Source organism: Gossypium hirsutum, chromosome A06, assembly GCF_007990345.1.
Source record: "Gossypium hirsutum isolate 1008001.06 chromosome A06, Gossypium_hirsutum_v2.1, whole genome shotgun sequence".
Taxonomy (NCBI): domain Eukaryota; kingdom Viridiplantae; phylum Streptophyta; class Magnoliopsida; order Malvales; family Malvaceae; genus Gossypium; species Gossypium hirsutum.
Window position 1 is genome coordinate 95,287,245 of NC_053429.1, and position 19,189 is coordinate 95,306,433.

Sequence of the window (19,189 nt, forward strand, 5' to 3'; positions counted from 1 at the left end):
AGCCATAGAAGCTTGGCCGAATGTTTGGTCATCCATGGCTGCCCATTTTCTTCATAAACAGTTGAAGAAGAAAGAAGAAAGAAGAAAAGATGATAGCTTTTAAATTTTTGTCTTATTATACCTTTATTAACTTAATTACCAATTTGCCCTTTTCTTTTCAAACAAATTTAAAAAATACCAAACAAATATCTTCCACTAACTTATTAATAGGATAATTATCACATAAAGACTACTACTAAAAAATCTATAGCTATTTAATACCTCTAGCCTTTAGAACTCAAGTTTTGCACTTTTTACAATTTAGTCCTTTTTACTAATTTGAGTACCCGAACATTGAAATTTTCGAACAAGATTTCACGAAATCATTCCTTGAAATTGTAGGCCATAAAAATATAACAAAAATAATTTTTTCCTAGTTAGATTTGTGGTCCCGAAACCACTGTTCTGACTAGGCCCAAAATTGGGCTGTTACATAACTATTTTGTTTCCCGAGCTATGATTTTGATTGGTTCCTCATCATATGTCATATCAGGCTGGATCTCTATTTCTGTCGGAGAGATAAATGCAAAGGATCAAATTGATATCGCTGTAACATAGATACATGAAAACATTATGAATCCGTTCAAGCTCTGGTGGTAGAGCTAACCGATATGTAACCGGTCCAATTCTTTCTATAATCTCATAGGGTCCAATGAACCGTAGACTCAATTTCCCTTTACGACCAAACTAGAGTACTTTCTTCCAAGGTGACACTTTCAAGAATACCTTGTCACCAACCTAAAATTCTATTTCTTTTCTCTTCAAATCAGCATAAGACTTTTGTCGATCAGAGGCCACTTTCAGGATGTCTCGAATTACCTTCACTTTTTCTTCGGTCTCTTGGACCAAGTCAACTTCGTGTAACTTTTTCTCACTAAGTTCTGTCCAGTATAATGGAGTTCTACATTTGTGACCATACAAGGGTTCATACGGTGTCATTTTAATGCTAGACTGATAATTGTTACTGTAAGCAAATTCAACTAGAGGCAAATACCTTTCGCAGTTAACTTCAAACTCAAGTACACAACACTGAAGCATATCTTCCAGGATCTGTATTACCCGTTCAAATTGACCATCTGCTTGGATGAAATGCGGTGCTAAAGTGTAATTGAGTACCTAGAGCTTTTTACAATTTACTTCAGAATTGAGATCTAAACCGAGAATCTCTATCTGAAATGATGGAGACAGGCACTCCATGCAATCTAACTATCTTCGAAACATATAACTCAGCCAATCTATCTAAGGAAAAATCCATACGTATCAGGATAAAGTATGCAGACTTTGTCAACCGATCAATTACCCAAATGGCATCTTTCTTCTTTAAAGACAAGGGCAATCCCGTTATAAAGCCCATAGTAATTCTTTACCATTTCCATTCAGGTACCGTAACCGGCTGTAATAGTCCAAAATGCAACTGATGTTTAACTTTTACTTGCAGACGTATCAAGCATTTAGATACAAACTCAGAAATATCTCATTTCATTCCCGACCACCATTACATCTTTTTCAGATTGTCATACATTTTATTACTACCAGGATGAACAGACATGTTACCATTATGAGCTTCATTCAAGATCTTCTGTACTAGTTCAGAACCTTTTGGTACACATACTTTGCCTTTGAATAACAAACAACCATCAGTCCCGATCTGAAATTCTAAATCAGGAGTCGATATACTCTGTACCCGTCTTAGCTTTAAAAATTTGCTGTAAAAACATTGGTCTAGCTTTTAACTCAGTTATTATCGAACCATCATTAGACAATGACAATCTAGTGTTCATTGCTCGCAGGGCATACATTTTCTGCTCAAGCCATCCGTCACTACACTAGCTTTCCCCAGATGGTAGTCAATAACAAGATCATAATCTTTTAGAAATTCTAGCCATTGGCGCTGTCTCAAATTCAAATCTTTCTTTGACATCAAATATTTCAGACTTTTATGATCAATGAATATTTGACATTTTTCAGCAAACAAATAATGTCGCCAGATTTTCAATGCAAACACTGGCTGCCAATTTAAGATCATGTGTCGGGTAGTTCTTTTCGTGTGGTTTTATTTGTTTTGAGTCATAAGCTACCACTTTACTATCTTGCATCAAAACACAACCTAAACCATATAATGACGCATCACTGTAAACTGTAAATTCCTTACCCGATTTTGGCTGAACTAACATTGGTGCTTCTGTTAATAAAGCTGTTAATCTGTCAAAACTCTACTAACATTTCTTAGTCCATTCAAACTTCACATCTTTCTGTAACAAACGAGTCATCGGAGAAGCTATCATTGAAAAACTTTTTACAAATCTCCGATAATAACCAGCTAGTCCCAGAAAACTTCAGACTTCAAACACATTCTTCGGTGGCTTCCAATTAATAATTGCTGAAATTTTATTCGGGTCTACTCTAACACCTTCAACAGATACTACATGCCCAAGAAAGCTAACTTCCCTTAGCCAAAATTCACATTTACTGAATTTGGCGTACAGTTGTTTCTCTCGCAGAGTTTGCAACATTATTCTCAAATGCTCAGCATGCTCATTTTCATTCTGAGAGTAAACCAAAATATCATCTATAAATACCACCACAAACCTGTCTAAATACGGGTTGAAAATTCTGTTTATCAAGTCCATAAACACTGCAAGTGCATTTATCAAGCCAAATGGCATCACAAGAAACTCATAATGTCCATACTTGGTTTTAAAAGTTGTCTTTAGCGCATCTGATTCTTTTACCCGTAATTAATAATATCCAAAAAGAAGGTCAATCTTTGAAAATACAGTAGCACACTTTAACTGGTCAAACAAGTCATTAATACGAGACAGATACTTGTTCTTTATTGTAACTTTGTTAAGCTATCTGTAATCAATGCGCAGCCTCAACGATCCATCCTTCTCTTTACAAATAGAACCAACGCACTCAAGGTGAGAAACTAGGTCGAGCAAAACCTCTATCAATCAACTCTTGTAACTGTACTTTCAGCTCTTTCAATTCAGTAGGAGCCACTCTGTAAGGTGCTATAGATATAGGTGTTGTACCCGGAACAAGATCTATAGAGAATTCCACTTCTCTATCCGATGGCAAACCAAGTAATTCTTCTAGGAATACATCAGGAAATTCACATACTACTGGACTGATTGAATCTTTGACTCCGTTACTTTTGTATCCATCACATACACAAGATAAGCATCATACCCCTTTCTGACATATTTCTGTGTTGTTATTGCTGAAATCACATTAGGTAATCCATCCAGTTTATCAGATTCAACACGAAGCAATTCACCATTCTAACATTTCAATACAATATCTTTATGTTTACAGTTTACCACTACATCATATCGGGTTAACCAATCCATTCCCAAGATTACATCAAATTCATCAAATGGCAATAACATCAAGTCAATCGAAAAAAATAACCTTTTACCACCAATGGACAGTTCTTAAGAAAAACATTATCCACCATAACACACTGGCTTAGGGGGTTTGAAACATTAACCACAAATTTAGTGAATTCAACAGGTAATTTTTTAACAGACACTAGGTTCGTGCATATATATAAATGCGTGGAACCAGGGTAAATCAATGTAGTAATATTTGTATCAAGTAGAGAAAATGTACCAATAATGACGTCTGGCATAGAGACATCTTCTCGAGCACAAAAAGCATATGTCCTCGCAGGTGCTCGTGCCTCTGATCTAACTGTCGTACCCTTGGTATTACCTCGACTACCACTAACATTATCAGGGTGACAGGGTGGTACCTCTCGCAACAGGATTGTTCGGCTTTGGAGATGATTTTATCTACTTTTCAACTCTTTCGAGACAGTCCCTGAGAAAATGGTCAAGTGAACCATATCTGAAACAAGCTCCACTTCTAGATCGACATTCCCCATGATGAAACTTGTTACAATGTTTACATTTCAGTTTGGGATTACCAACACTACCCACACTACTCACAGATGGAGTTGAAGACCCCAGGTTAGATCGTTGAGAGCCCCGCTCCCTTCCAGAATATCTTGTAGAAGTGGTCACACGATCATAATACTTCTTTAATTTCTTAGAAGCAAATGATTGTGACTTACTCATAGCTCTTTTTCCAGAAATCCGAGCCTCCCTTTCTGCTTGTTTCTTTTCTTTATTCGGTTCCTCAGCTTTGTGTACTCAGCCGGCTAATGCCGCAAATTCTCTTATCTCAAGAATCCCAATCAATAACTTCATATCTTCATTTAGGACCTCTTCAAAATGTTTACACATTTTAGCATCGGTTAAAACCCATTCTCTGGCTTACTTTGTAACACCCTTTACCCATGTTCTAAGCCGGAACAAGGTACGGAATATTACAGATCACGAAAGCATGAATTCACACATTTACCTGATCTTACATAATTTATTCCTGTAGTTTGAACAAAAATAGATAACATTAACAGATATACATAAATACAAGTAAATGATCAAATTTTGAAAAGTAATATTTTAAACCAAATTAATTATAACATATAACAAAATGATTCAGCCCTCTATACATGCCATAATTCCAAAATAGTGTTTACAAAATACCAAAAAGTATTGATAGTGTGGATGGGTCTCCAACGATCTCCAAATCTCGAGCTAGCTTAGTAATTCTATAAGACAAGAAAAAGAAAAGAAGGTAAGCGTATAGCTTAGTAAGTAAGTACGAAATTGATATACAATTTATCAAAGTAAAACAATCCTACTAGTATATAATCACATATTCAGGACAGGCTGTTTTTTGTAGTCCCAATTTAAAAAAAAATCATATCTCGAGCTATAAAACTCAAAATCCAATTCTGTAAATTTTCTCTGAAACTAGACTCATATGTCTACTTACTAATTTTTTCTAGAATTTTTGGTTGGGCCAATTAGTACAGTTTATTAGTTAAAGTCTCCCTTGTTTCAGGTACGACTACTCTGACCCCTGTGCACTACGAACCAAATTTATCCCTTTCACACTTATAGCCGAAGCTATCTGATACACATAGTAGCCTTCACTTAGTACTACACATGCGATCAACAATCCGGTACACGTATTAGCCTACACTTAGTACTACACACGTGACCTCATCATTTGATACACGTAGTAGCCTGCACTTAGTACTACACATGCGACTTAACAGTATGATACACGTAGTAGCCTACACTTAGTGCTACACACGTGTATTCACAATGGGTCATTCGTATTGTTCCTGTTCCGAAGGTTCAACCGGAAAATCTTTCCTTTTTCACTATTAACACTTATTCATAATCTAATTAAATTTGCAAATTCCATCATTTAATCATTCTATGGACAGTCACCAATTCATATGATAACAACATAAAATAATATAAAAAAATCGATAAATTATTCATGTACGAACTTACCTCAGTGCAAACTTTAGAAATGTTATAATTTAGTCTGAAAGCTTTTCTTTTTCCCAATCACGATCGATTCTGCGTCTTTCTTGATTATGAAGCTTGAAAGTTGAAGAAACCCTAGCTATGGAGAGAGGTGAAATTCGGCCAAGCTTAATGAAGATGAACACGTTTTTGTGTTATTTTTCCCATTTTATTTCATTTAATATACAAATGACCAAAATGCCCTTACTACTAAACTTTCCAAAAATTCCATCCATGTCCAATTTTTGTCCATAGACTTAGAAATTGGTCAAATTTCTATTTAAGACCTCCTCATTAATATTCCAAAGCAATTTCATACTAAAAACTTTTAGAATGCAAGTTTTGCGAATTATTTGATTTAGTCCCTAATTTCAATTTAAGCACTTTATGCATAAATTTTCATCACGAAATTTTAACACAATCATGCAATCATATCATGAACCTCAAAATAATTATAAAATAATTATTTCTATCTCGGATTTGTGGTCATGAAACCACTATTTTGATTAGGCCCTAATTCGGGCTGTCACATACTTACTCACTCGACCAAATTCCCATTCATATTTGGATACAATCATGCTTCCCTACTTGAGTTCCAAAAATTCTTTCTTTTTCTGGTCCGTGAACCTCTAATTAACATATTTCTTTCTGAATTCAGTCTAGAAGAATTCTCATGTAATATTCTCTCTCAGTACAACTGAAGTCATGGTATTCCACCAATGATAAGTCATATCTTTTAGTAAGCATATTGCACATTTCAGGCACTCAGTAGGTGTACAGGACAATCAAAAACCCGAATAGTGTTTTCAAGCCAAAACTCGACCCTTTTCGGGTTATCATCTGTAGTAGCCTTAAATTCTTCCACCCCATGTTTGCGGATTTTATCTATCGGAGGCTTACCAATCCTAATAGGTTCAGCACCCTGTGGTACCTCAGGAACCGGTTGAGGGGCAAGTGGAGGAGGTTGTTGTACAGCAGGTTTTGTTCTCAAGTATTGTGTAAACCATTCATTCATCATTTGAAAGAAGGCTTGTTTTTCCTCCTCACTTCGGCTCTCAAACACGGGTCTTTCACTTCCAGATAAAGACGCAACTCTTTGAACTGAAGCTGAAGCATTGCTCTCAGCTTCCTCGGATTCAACTCTAGCTCGGTTGGATGACATTACTATATGAAAAACACATTTAAAAATGATCAGGAGTCATCACACTATCACAATTTATATAATGGCATGTATAGCTAAACTCGTGTTTGCTGCGTCAAATCTGAGAATTGGCTAAACTGTAGCTCTGATACCACTAAATGTAATACCCTTTTCTCGTATTCGACACCGAAACAAGGTACGAGGCATTACCAGACTCACATAACCAACAATCGTACAATTCCAACCCATAAATTTTGTGTCCAAATTAAAAACATTTTTAATAAATCATAAAGTCCCTAACATGAGCCTACGAGGCCCGAAACATGCTTTGGAAGTGGTTCGGGACTAAACTGAGAACTTTGGAAATTTTTAGAAAACTTAGAAAATTTATCCACTATACAGGGGTCACACGCCCATGTGAATATGAGACACGCCCGTGTGGTCACACACACCCATGTCTTGACCTCGTGTAACTCTCTAACTTGTAACTCGTGAACAAATTGAGATCATACGGTCAAGTCACACGCCCGTGTGCTAGGCTATGTGGTTAATTAATTAAACTCGAATTAGGTACAGGTTTCACACGGCCAAGACACATGCCCGTGTTCTAGGCCGTGTGGCACACACGTCTAAGACAAAGGCTCGTGTCTCTGTCCGTGTACCCAATTCTAAGCATTCTGTTTCTCAAAATTAAGGTGCAGGGGACACACGGCCTAACCACATGCCCGTGTTACCATGCCGTGTGTCACACACAATTTAGACACACGCCCGTGTGTCTGCATGTGTGGACAAAGTAAAGCCATTTCCTAGCTTCATTTCTCACCCAAAATCACCAACAACCTGCACATGAAACACTCAACCAATTTCAACCATTTCAAGCATTCAAATTTGGCAATTCTATTATTCATCAAGGCATACCATTTCATGCATACATGGTTACAAATTCACCTTAGTTTAACTTAAGCATTAACAACATTTGATCACATGAACTTAGCATAACACATGTGTATATTTATATATCACAATAGCTTACTAAATCATACCCAAAATGAACCACCACTAGTCATTTCAATGGCTAGGTTACAAAATAACATTTCAAGCCACCATTGGCCAAGTTGTCCTATACATGCCATTATACCCAAAATAATTCAACTATAGATACTCAAGGTAGTTAGCTGATAGTGTGACGATGCTCCTACAATCTTCCAACCTTCACAAGCTTCTGAGCACTATAAAATAGGGGGAAATAAAAGGTGTAAGCATTACATGTAACACACCTAACCCGTATCCGTCGCTGGAATAGGGTTACAAGGCATTACCTATCAAACCACAACATATAATATACATTTCTCATACATGATTTAATTTTATGTAAATTTCAACCTAACATAATCATATTATCCTTTATAATTTTAATGCCCCCACGCCCGAGACGATCACCGGAGTCGAGCTTGAGGGGTTACCGAACATAATTTATCAATTTAAGAACTTTAAATCATAAGTTTCTACATTCAGTGCTTTCTAGCTACTCGCATCACAGTTACAAGAAAAATCATATCTCGAGTTATAAAACTAGAAATCAAGATCCGTAAATTTTCCCTAAATCTAGACTCATATATCTATTTACCAATTTTTTTCTAGAATTTTTGGTTGGGCCAATTAGTACAGTTTATTAGTTAAAGTCTCCCCTGTTTCAGGGTTCGACTGCTCTGACCTCTGTGTATTACGAATCAGATATATCTCTATAAAAAATTTCAATGACTATGAGGTTTGTTTCTATTAAAACTAGACTCAATAAGGAATCTGCACATATAAAGAAAAACTTCTAATTATGTTTTTAAAATTTATTATGAATTTTTAAAGTCAGAATAGGGGATCCAGAAATCACTCAGGCCCTGTGTCACAAAAGTTTAAATATCTCATAAAATATAATTTATATGCCTGTTTTGTTCAATCCAAATGAAAATAGACTCATTAATCTTCAATTTCATAACTTACTCATTATTTAGTTATATTTATACTATTTTTAGTGATTTTTTAAAATTCATGTCATTGCTGCAGCAATATTCTGTTTTAAGGCAAGTTTCATCTTTCCATGAATTTTTATGAACTAGATAACCTGTTAAACTTCCATAATATCAAACATGATCTAAATTAGCCATCACCATGACTTATCAATATCAAACATTTTCTCAACCAAACATGGCCATATCATAAAATTATTTACACAAAATAGGTATATTGCTATACATGCCATACTTAAGTAGTTGTACAAGCCATTTACCAAGATAAAAGTCCTTTGGATAGTGTGATCAAACTTTCGACCTGTCCCGATTCCTGAGCCGGCTTGTTCAAAACTACAGTGAATGAAAAGGAAGGAGTAAGCATAAATACTTAGTAAGTTCATATGTAAATAACAAGTAACATAACAATACAAATATACCAAACAACTTTAGCATGGTACCACCAAAACATATATCACATCTTTAAACATCATTCATCATCTTACCACCTTATCGTTGTTGTATCTATTTTCAACCCGATGGTTAAGAACATACCTGTCCAAAGTGTCCATTTCACAACACTTACCAAAACGTCACTTGCATCTTAAGTGTTCTTCCATTTCACTAGAAATTTCACCCGTTGAACACATCGGAATACAACTCTGATACACGGATAATTTGCACATAAGTGCCTCATATGTAATCAAGAAATCATGTAACTCGCCCCTAAGTGAACTCGGACTCAACTCAACGAGCTCTGGCGTTCGCATCCATAAGTGAACTCAGACTCAACTCAACGAGTTCGGATGCCTAGTTACATCTCACGAACTCGGACTCAACTCAACGAGTTCGGATGCTCAACCATCCTAGTGACATGTCACTTGTATCCTAATCTATTCCTCAGGTTCAAACGGGCTTTTTCCCTCGATCTCACATTTGCCGTCTTCCATGGAATATCGGAACCGATACTTGGTAGCAATTCATATTTATCAAGTAGTAAACATAATTTGCATATTACTCAACATTAACCACAAAGCATAATATTTCACGATTAAAAATCAGCGTATCATATAATTAACATCAATAACTTAAAAATAACAATTATGCTACATTATTTACACATGAACTTACCTTGGTACCAAAATATAAATATTTTGCAATTTAGTCCACAATCTTTTCTTTTCCTCGATCGCGACTTGAATCTCGTTTCTCTTGATCTATAATGCCAAATTAATCTTATTTAACACATACATTCATCAAAACAGCATTTAATACGAACTTTGGAAAAAGTACATTTTTGCCCCTAAACTTTTGCATAATTACACTTTTGCCCCTAGGCTCAGGAATTAAACTTTATTCCTTATTCTTATGTTTTATAACATGCTGATCACTTTTCCCTTCTATGGCAACATCAAATTCTCTCTCTAACATATACTTGTGACTATTAGGTATTTTTGCCGATTAAGCCCTTTTACTCGTTTTCACTCAAAACTGAGTAGCACAAGTTGTCTAACATAATTTAAAACCTCATATTCTATCATAAAACATCAAAATACACAAATTTCACCTATGGGTATTTTTCCAAATATAAACCCTAGGTTGAATTATTGCTAACATAAGCTTAATCGAGCTACTGGGATTCCAAAAACGTAAAGAACATTAAAAACAAGGCTTGGAATCACTTACTATGGAGCTTGGAAGCTTGAAACAAACCCTAGCTATGGAGAACCCTTGAAATTTCGGCCTAATGAAGAAGATGGACAAAAATTGGCTTTTAATTTTGTCCAAAATACCCTTACTACTAAACTTTCCAAAAATTCCTTCCATGTCCTAATTTTGTCCATGAACTTAAAATTGCTATTTAAGACCTCCTCATTAATATTCCAAAACAATTTCATACTAAAAACTTCTAGAATGCAAGTTTTGCAACTTATTCGATTTAGTCCCTACTTTCAATTTAAGCACTTTAGGCATAGAATTTCATCACGAAATTTTCACACAATCATACAATCATATCATAAACATCAAAATCATTGTAAAATAATTATTTCTATATCGGATTTGTGGTCACGAAACCACTATTTCGATTAAGCCCTAATTTAGGATATTACAATAAGGTTCTATGAGACCTGAAAACATGCTTAAACGAGGTTCGAGACTAAACTGATAACATTTACAAACTTTGGGAAACTTATAAAATTTTCATCAACCCATCAAAATAACATGGCATCATAAGTACATCACATATTACATATTAACTTATAACATAAGTCAAATTCAACTTCATCAACAACACCATTTACAAGCCAACTCACATGGCTAAATTCAAAGTTCAAAACATACCAAAATGATACTAGCCTATACATGCCATATACCATATATACAAAGTTTCAAAAGTACCAACAAGTTGATCAATAGTGTGACGATGTTCCTGATGATCCCCGAATCCGAGCTAGCTTAGATTATCTATAAAACAAGGAAAGAACACACAAAGTAAGCTTTAAAAGCTTAGTAAGCCATATACAAATAAATTATCATATGAATCAATAACATTTCTATCAATAGGCAACTATGAGTAAACATTTATTAGATCGCAAACCTTTCTCATTGTACACATATTCAATATCATAATTGAATTCATCAAATACTTCCCTTTCATTACTTGTATGAATCTCATACGTACTTGATCCATTTAACTCATTCACACATTCTTTCTAAACTTAACTTTTCTTGTTGAACCATTTGAAATCGTTAAGGATACTCAAAAATCACATAAAGCTCATTCAATGCCATATCTCAAATATGGTGTTACATGTTATCACATATCGATGCCACTGTCCCAGACAGGGTCTTACACGAAATTGAATAACGATGCCAATGTTCCAAACATGGTTTTACACGTAATCACAATACATTGCTAATGTCGTAGACATGGTCTTACATGTAATCACATCTCGGTAACCTAATGTCATGACATTTGTATCCTATACTATTCCTAAGGTTCATACGGGACTTTCAGATGTCGTAACTCTGTCGATTCTTGCTTGTACTTGCTCGTTCAACATTCATAATAATTCAATGACAATTAAACATGTTAAATTCAATTTAAAGACATTTATTTACATATGAACTTACCTCGTATTAGGGATAAATGGACTGGATCGACTATTCAATAATCTTCAATTTTCCACGATCTAAATCTGATTTCTTTCTTTCAGGATCTATATGAATTAAAAATTAACTTATTTATTCATTGACTCAATCAATTCAATCCAAAAACACATATTTAAGCCAATTTTCACTTTGGCCCTAAACTTTCACATTTCTTACAATTTAGTCCTGATAAACTTCAAAAGTAACATATTTTAACCTCATGCTTAGCATATTTTTGGATGATTTATCATAAGGTTTAGTGAATTTGATGCTCTTAATCCTTTAATTTCATGTTTTATATCCAGATGAGCATAGGAAAGCGAAAACTGCAAGAAAAAGGCCAAAAACGGACAAAATAGGTTTATTTCAATGCTACACACGGCCCAGACACTTCCACACGGGTAATCCCCACACTCGTGTGAGACACACGAGCAGACCACACGCCCGTGTGTCATGGTCGTGTCAACTTAAAACCATATCAAAATTGCGCACAACCTGAGCACCATCACATGGACGTACCACACGGTCGTGTCCCTGTCGAGACCTATTTTAATTCTACTCGAAAAAGGCTAATTTTGGGCTATTTTGGGCATTCCAAAGTCTATTTAAACACACGAGGAGAAAATACTCGGGGACAGAGAGTAGAAGGCAGAAAATACTCGAAGACAGCCATTGGAATTAGTTCGGAAGCAGGATTTACTTCAAGACTGAAGATCTCTATTCAATTTCTATCGAAGTTTTTGGATTTCTTTATGTTTTGTTGTTTTCCCAATTTTGAGATGTTTTCCCCTATCGTTATGAACTAAATTCCCTAAATACCTAGGAAAGATGAAACCTAAGACGAATCTTATTATCTTTTGAATTATATGATAAATACTTGTTCTTATTCTTAATTATGAGCTTTAATCCTTGTTTTAATATTTCATGATATTAATTCAAGTTTTGATGTGCTTATTCAGTAGAGCAAAAGTCCCTGTTTAAGAGTAGATCTTCCATAATTAAATGGAGTTGATTGCAATCCTAGAGATAGGACGACATAAATCTACTAGATTAGAGTCAAATCTAATAAGGGAATCCATAGACCGAGTTAATGCGACAATAGGGGTTTTCATTTGAAAGAGATTTCAATTAGTTAACCTAGAGTCAGTTGTTTTTAGTCTCGAGAGACATATTAACATAAGCTAGGGATTTCTACAGATTAAGTCAAGTGAATAAATCATCTAATTCAGAAGTAAGAAGTGAAGTCTAGGTGGATTCTTCCTTGGGTATTGTCTTCTCCATTGGTTTTCCAAAAGTATTTTCCAACTTTTAACTCTGCCGTGTTCTTAGTTAATTAGATAGTTTATCTTAGTTTAAAAACATCCCTTTAATTCTTAGGCTAGATAATAGAAAGATAGTAATTACTAGTACTTTTAGTCCTTGTGGATACGATATTTCCGGTCTTACCATAACTATACTACTGTTTGATAGGTGCGCTTGCCTTAGTCGAATTTTTAGTCAGTTTAGCGACTATCAAGTTTTTGGCGCCATTGTCGGGGACTAAGATATTAGGAGTGCTTGAATTTTATTACTTTAGCCATTTTTTATTTTATTGAAAATTACTTTGTTTTAATTTAATTTTTACTTCTCTTCTAATCTCCCTGTTATTTGCTTCTGGCAAGAATCTCTAGTTTATGACTAGAAGGAACCCTTCAGGACCTTTGCTATTTGATAGTGTGATAGAAAGCACAGCTCGCAGAAATCCAGTAAAACAGAGTCCTAAGATGGTGGACAATCTGAATAATCCGCTACCTCCTATAGTTGCTGCAAATCCAGTAAAACAGAATCCTGCTCCTCGTACTATGTATGATTATGCTAAGCCTACTTTAACAGGAACTGAATCGAGTATTGTTAGACCTGCTGTTTCTACAAATAATTTTGAACTAAAACCTAACATGATTCAAATGATACAACAGTTTGTTTTGTTTGATGGTTTGCAGGACGAGGATCCAAACACTCATTTAGCAAACTTTTGGAATTCTACGACACCTTTAAGATCAATGGCATTTCTAACGATGTCATTAGCCTTCGGTTGTTTCCCTTTTCATTACAGAATAAGGCTAAATAGTGGTTGAACTCGTTACTACGAGGGTCAATCATTACTTGGGAACAAATGACCGAAAAATTTTGGCTTAAATATTTTCTGCTGGCCAAAAAGGCTAAATTGACGAATGATATCTCCTCTTTTGTGTAGATGGATTTAGAAACACTTTATGATGCATGGGAGAGATACAAGAATTTATTGAGAAGGTGCTCTTACCATGATTTGCCTTTATGGTTACATGTTCAGACATTCTACAACGGTGTGAACCCTTCAGCAAGGCAACTGATTGATGCAGTTGCTAGTGGAACCTTGAACAACAAAACACCTGAAGAGGCTTACGAATTTATTAAAGAGATGTCACAAAACAACTATCAGTGGCAAGTCATGAGAACGAAGCCGACAAAAGCAGCTGGTGTTTCCAACCTCGACGCCTATGCTATCTAACCAGGTAGAACTATTGAATAAAAAGATTGATGGTTTGTATGATTCTACTCAGGTACATCCAGTGATGAGGTTTGATTCAAATGGAGGAGGGATACACAACACAGACTTTCCATCCTTCAACCCCAGCACCGAGGGAGAACAAGTCCACAATATGGGTAACAGTTCTAGACCTAAGAATAACCCTTATAGTAACACTTACAATGCAGGTTGGCGAAATCATCCCAATTTTTCGTGGGGTGGTCAAGGGAATCAAAGGTCACAACACCCTCCAGGTTTTCAACAACCACCTTACCAATAGGAGAAAAAGCCGAACCTTGGGGAGATGCTTACAAAATTTATCTCAGTATCAGAAACTCATTTTCAGAATACTGAGACAGCACTTAAAAATCAGCAAGCGTCAATTCAAGGGCTCGAAACTCAAATAAGTCAGCTTGCTAAGTCGATCTCTGAATGACCGCAAAGTTGCTGACCAGTAATACAGAAACTAACCCAAGGGAGCAACTCCATGCCATCACTGTGTGTGACAAAGAAGGGTTAGCTGAACCTAAATCTAAAACGAGGCAAGAAGCTGCGGTAAACAATGGTAACGTTGAGATGAGTCATGGTACACAAAAGCCGATAAGCAAAGAATATAGACCTTGTATGCCATACCCCAATACGATAAGGAAAGACCACATAGACGAATAATGCGGTAAATTCCTTAAACTACTTAGAAAATTACATATTAACTTACCGTTTATTGAAGCTCTTTCACAGATGCCAAATGCAGTTAAATTTTGAAAGGAGCTTTTAGCAAACAAATGGAAGTTAAACGATTCATTGTATGTAGAGTTAAATGCAGTTTGCTCAGCGATTCTACAAAATAAACTACCCAACAACTTAAAAGGTCCAGGGAGTTTTATTATCCCTTGTTTAATCGGTAGTTTAAATGTTGATAATGCTTTAGCCGACTTAGGGGCAAGTATAAATGTCAGGCCCTATAAAATGTTTAAACAACTAGGTCTTGGGAAACCTAAACAAATTAGGATGAGTATACAACTTGCAGATAAAACTATTAGATTTCCTAGGGGCATTGTTGAGGATGTAGTCGTTAAGATTGATAAATTTATATTCCCAGTCGACTTTGTTGTTCTAGAAATGGATGAGGATAGTGACTTACCTTTAATTCTAGGTCGGACATTTTTAGCAACTGCTAGAACTATCATAGATGTTGGTACAGGTGAACTAACGGTTTGTGTAGGTGACGAAACCATCGCTCTTCAAGCTCGAGATTCAGTCAAGACATCGAATGTGAAGGTAATTGTCTAAATCCTGATAATATGCCTACTCATGTGGTTCAACCCTCTTTGCAGGAAAATTTTTTGAGTAATACAAATGAGCCACGTTCTAGTTTATTCGACAACATTAGAACAGTTCATGAAGAATGAAAGCTTCAGATAGAAGAACTAGACAAATGGCGGACACATGTCAAGGAGGAACCAAAAATACATAAGGCCGAATCAAAATAAAACCATGACGAGCATAAAGACAAGACAAACCAATTCAAGGTAGGGGACCAAGTCTTGATAGATAAAAAGGACCCTCGAATTATCAATATAAAGCTTAACACAAACGGAGCAACTCCTTTTATGGTACTCAAAGTCTTTCCATACAGTACAGTCGAGGTAAACCATTCACATTTCGGCACTTTTAAGGTAAACAACACTCGACTTAAACCTTATTTAAATAAAGGAATTGACAATGAGAAAAAGGAGTTTCGACTCCGTGATTTACCGTGACCATGTGAATACAAGGTAAAGTCAAGCCTAGACTCTAAATAAAGCACTTCTCGGGAGGTAACCCGAGCACTAACACTACTAATTAGTTTATTTTTATCTATTTTTATGTTAAATGTAGGTTTTTTGACCCACATAGCTTGGACACACGGGCGTGTCCAAGGCTGTGTGCTCTAACAGGGATTAAACAGTGTATTACACGGCCTGGCAGCATGGCCGTGTGATCCATAGTGTAACAGCCCGTTTTTAAGGTTAATCGGAATAGTGGTTTCGGGGCCACCAAATCCAAAGAGTAGGTTTGTAAATATTATATTTAATATTTATGAGTTAATTGTGATTTTAAAAATGTTTTTGATGTTGTGATATTTGTTTTATAAGTGATTTATTAAGTTCAAGTGGTATGATCCTAAGGTCAAGTGGGTTTAGGAAATGAGGTATCGGACCTCATTTCTATAAACCGAGTCGTAAATATTTTTATAAATATTTACGGAGTGGCAAAAAGATGGTATTAAAGTTTCGTTGAAAAATTTTATCGTTTCGATAGTTAATTAAGCAAAAAGGACTAAATCGCGTAAAATGCAAAAGTTGCATTCTAATTGTTTAAATGTTTATTTTCCATGTTTTACTAAAGTATAAGTCCCTATTTATCAATTAAACCATTACTTTATGATAGTGGAGATTGATGGTTTGGCATATATGAAATTATGTATTATTATAAAGGACAAAAAGGTAAATGGAATATTAAAATGTATTAAATAAAAATAAAACATAAAATGGCCATGCAAATTTTATCTCTTGGCCGAATATGGAGGAGAAAAGAAATCCATTGAAGCTTCCTTAGTTTCGGCATTTGCATGAAGTGATTTAGGTATGTTTTGTGTTCGGTTTTTGATAATTTTTATGTTTTTGATATCGTTGCTTCGTATTCTAGCTAGCCCGTATCTCTGATTTCAAAACTGTTAAAGTATTTGAATGTTGCCATTGTTGAGTGCATGAGTATTTTGATAGTTGATGATGGAAAATAAATTATTGTTGTTGGATATACATGTTTTGTAAAGTGAATTTTGGTAAAAATGTCAATTTTGGATTAAATTGTGTATTATTAAAATTATGTGGTTGAAAGTGTGAATAAATGAAAATATGGGCTGTTATGAAGTAGTAGTAAATTCGTCTAGGCATGGGTTTGGCCAAAATTGAATGAATTTAATTTTTCGAGCTTAGGGACTAAATTGTAAAGAAGTTGAAATATTAGGGGCAAAAATGTAATTTTTCCATAAATTAATTTATGGGTTGTTTTAATACCATGAATATTCGGTTAAGCTTAATTATGGTTAAAAATAGTTAATTTGCATTTTTTTTAGCTCAGTGACTAAATTGAATAAAAATAAAACTTTAGGGGTAAAATAGTAATTTTACCAAAATATGAAATTGAGTTAAAATGAATAGATTATGAATTGTAATAGCTGAATTTGATTGATTAGATCAAGTTAAGCCTCGTACGAGTCTATATCGAGGGAAAAACGAAGTATCGGATTCGTCGATCTAATTTATCGTTACCGCGAACGAGGTAAGTTCGTATGCAATAAGCATTGTTAAATTTATGTTTCTAATGCTTTAATATCGTATAAATTGTATATACGTGAATATTTTAATGTCTGACGACATATCGACAAAATGTGGCACTTAGTGTGCGGGGCAATCAAATATGGTACTCAGTGTACGAAATATTGAGAATGGCACTTAGTGTACGAAATATTAAGAATGGCACTTAGTGTGTGAGATATTGAGAATGACACTTCGTGTGCAAAATATCGAATGATTCAAAGGACAATTATAAATTGTGATTGAATGATTAAATAGAGTAAAGTGAACAGGTATACATGCTATATTATATTAATTGTTATGAGACGACTTTATAATGGTGATATTCGGGCTTTGAGCCTAGCAAGCTTTAAGTTGGTGAATAATATTATTGGGCTTCGGGCCTAGCAGGCTATAATGCCAGTTAAATGATATCGGGCTTCAAGCCTAGCAGGCGAAATGCCGGTGAATGAGTTCAGACTTAAAGTCTAGCAGGCTTCGTGCCGGTGATGAATTCGGGTTTAAAACCTAGCAGGCTAAATGCCGGTGATTTGATAAAAGCCTAAGAATATGAGACCTTGTGTTAAATCGGCAATTGAATTCGTTCAATACATTAAGTTGGCCAGGTATGTGATATATACTTATGCATGTTAGATCGATTGGAATTGAATCATGAATGTGAAATGAGAAGCATAGGTGAAAATGCCTATGTCATATATGTGAGTAAGGGTAAAACCATCGTAAATTATCGATAAGGGTGGGCTATGTGCGGAACTATCTTATAATTGCTAATTTGAACGGTTGTGTGCGAATCATTGAGCATGATGTATTGTATTGAGATTATGCTTAAGTGAAATTATAGATATGTGATGAAATTGATTGGTGATATACATGTTTAAATAATGTGAATGCAAAGAATGTGTGAAAGAGTAAATTTGTAATAAATCTGCTTGGGACAACAGCAGTAATGTGATTTTGGAAAATCACCATAAATTTTGGGAGTTGATTTAGAAGCTGAATAAATTATGTAATTAAAGCTTAATGAGTCTAGTTTCTTATAAAAGAAACCGTGAAAGCAAAAGAATTGCTGATAATGAGATATTTTAAGTGGCGTGGGATAAAGTCAAATGACTTTGAGGTCCCCTGTTCTGTTTTTATAAAATCATTATAATTTGTACAAAAATGGTTATAAGATAAAATTTATATTCTTAGACTCCTTAATGAGTCTAGTTTCAAATTAAATCAACGAGAACATATTTTGAATTCTGTACAATGAGAAATTTGATTCGTAGTGAAGAGTGGTCAGATTAGTCAAACGGTAAAATAGGGGAAATTTTAAAAAAAAAACTGGTATTGATTGGTCAAACCAAAAATTCTGAAAATTTTATGGATGGAAGACATATGAGTATATTTTCAGTTAAAATTAACGGCAATTGATTTGGAGTTTCTAGCTCCAGTTATAAATAATTTAGTGGTTGTTACTCAGGAAGACAACTTGTGGTAAATTTGTGATTATGTTGTAAACATTGATAAAACTTGTTAATGAGTTGCTTATTGTTTTCATATGAACTTACTAAGCG

General features: G+C 34.9%; 1 non-coding gene across 1 annotated transcript; it reads right to left on the minus strand.

Moving 5' to 3' along the window:
- Positions 1-13,926: 13,926 nt before the first annotated feature.
- Positions 13,927-14,033, minus strand: LOC121231647 (small nucleolar RNA R71). Its single transcript, XR_005929703.1, has one exon. It is a non-coding gene; the product is annotated as a small nucleolar RNA R71 (small nucleolar RNA).
- Between the last annotated feature and the right edge of the window lie 5,156 nt (positions 14,034-19,189).